This window comes from Acyrthosiphon pisum, chromosome A2 (assembly GCF_005508785.2).
Source record: "Acyrthosiphon pisum isolate AL4f chromosome A2, pea_aphid_22Mar2018_4r6ur, whole genome shotgun sequence".
NCBI classification, from domain to species: domain Eukaryota; kingdom Metazoa; phylum Arthropoda; class Insecta; order Hemiptera; family Aphididae; genus Acyrthosiphon; species Acyrthosiphon pisum.
The window spans coordinates 84422703-84425076 of NC_042495.1; positions in this window are offsets into that span (position 1 = coordinate 84422703).

The window sequence follows — 2374 nt, forward strand, 5'->3', positions numbered from 1 at the left end:
AAGTTCGCGCCGCCACTGTATTATAATATTATACAATGTAGCGAAATACTATAGCGCGCTAGAAATGTACGGTCAGCGTAGCGAAAATGTTCATTATTTTATCGCTTAACCCGTACCGCACTAATCAGTAATCATATATTATAGATAAAAATATAATTATCAGAGCATTATTACAATGTTATAATTTATATTATTGAATACAGAACCATAAATAATAATTAATATATTAGTATTTTATTATCACTATTTTTATTTTCGGCATTTCAAATTCTATAGGTTTAAAAAGAAATTTTTTTATGAATTTCTAACTAAAAATAATTTGCAAATATTCGTAATTTATGTTTACGGATTTTGTCAAGATTTGAACTTTAAATTAAAAAAATTGTGACTATGTATTTTATTAAGTATAGGAATTGATAAAATAAACATGATATAAATCTCAATTGTCTACGGTTATTCGTTTTAAAATTACAATAAAACAAGAAAACCGCTACATGAGAAATCGAGTGAACATTCAATCTTGTAAAAATATGAACTTCGAACGCTCATAAAAATTTTGTTTTATTTGCTTGTAATAATTTTTTTTTTTGATAAATTAGACAAACATGATGCATCTTGTATTACATTTTCAAATCTTAGATGTAAATAGAAAATGTTTTGCACTCTTTCGTGAATTTTATGTATTTTGTCTATATTTGAACTTTTAATGCGTATAAAAAAAAAATTGTGACTGAATTTTTAATATTTTTCAAATATAATTGTTACATTATATTATTATATTTTTTCTCAAAAGGGCGTCAGGTAGGTTACCACAGGTCCAGGGTTCAAATAATGAACAGAGTTGTGTTGCCGTTGTGACGATTATCAATTTTGTTTAACCTTTATAACGAAACGTCGGTATTAAACTACACAAGGTCATCATTAATTTAATAGAAAATGTATTTTTTTCTAGTACATTAAATCTTTAATTAAAACAATATTAAGTTTTTATTTTAAACATGATAATATAGCATTGATTTGACTTTATTAGAATTAATATTTGTTTTGTGGGAAGTCCATGGCCATTGGTTCGGGGCACGTGGGACCGCATCGCCTCTGCTCAGACTTCTTTAAAAAATATATTAGAATGAAGAGAACTTAAAGAAATGTGTTTAGTTATCATGCGAGAGCGAGACACACTTAACATTATTCATAAACACTTATATTCTTTATATTGTATACAATCATGTAAACAACCACTTTCCTTTTACTAATAATCTAGGACTCCGCGTTTTAAGCATAATGATTTATATTTATATTCCAAGATCACTCCATAATTTACTATAGGTTTTACTTTTTTAATTTCATTAATTTTATCCATATTTTATAATATTGTAACAATTATGTCTGAATTTTTACACATATAGGCAACCCGATAGTCGGCCAGTTCACTTTAAATAAAGTTGTTTCTCTCATAATATAATTATTGATTACTTATCATGAAAGAAATAATCTCATTAAAGTTTAAACTGTACAGAGTCATCATTAATTTAAAGGAAAGTTTACTTTTTTTGATAATTTTCAGTTTCATTCATGTAATGATTAATGAATAAATTTCCTAAAAATAATGAATTTACTTAGGCTTATTTATTTACTTAATTTATTTAGGCTCCAAATCATAATTAAATCTATATTCGTTTTTCATTATTAATAAAACATTTTTTTTCTGCTTCATATGGGTATGATTTTATATTCTTTATTACAATCAACTTAATTAATTGTAAATATTTTTTTTAATCAGTAGTAATTAGTAATGCTCAGCCTAGTTAATGATATTTTTTCAATTAAATTAAAAATTAAGTTAACTTCAATTAACAAAATTATAACCATTTAGCAAACTCATTGAAAAAACTGATCGCTTAACACAAGGATACAGTTCTCACTCACAATTTAACCAATCTTACTCCAAAAGATGGCAGTCTTTGGAAAGCTACTAAGAAAGTCTTACGCTATAAAGCTTCTAATCTACCATTAAAAAAATCCGACGGTAGTCTAACCACCTCTGATTTAGAAAAAGCTGAGCTATTCAAACTACACCTCTCTGAGATATTTCACCCACACTTAGATATTGTAGATTTAGAAAACACTTATGTTGTGAATACTGCTCTTGATGCTCCTCTTCAACTCTCGCCACCAGTTAAATCTTTCTCAACTTATGAAGTCAAATATCTCATACATAAATACCCACGCAATAAGTCTCCTGGTTTCGACCTCATTACGTCTGAAGTTGCTAAAAATCTACCAAAAAGGGCCATTGTTCACCTAACTCATATATACAATTCAATACTCAGAGTTCAGACTTTCATATTTTCCACTGCTTTGGAAATGTTCAAAT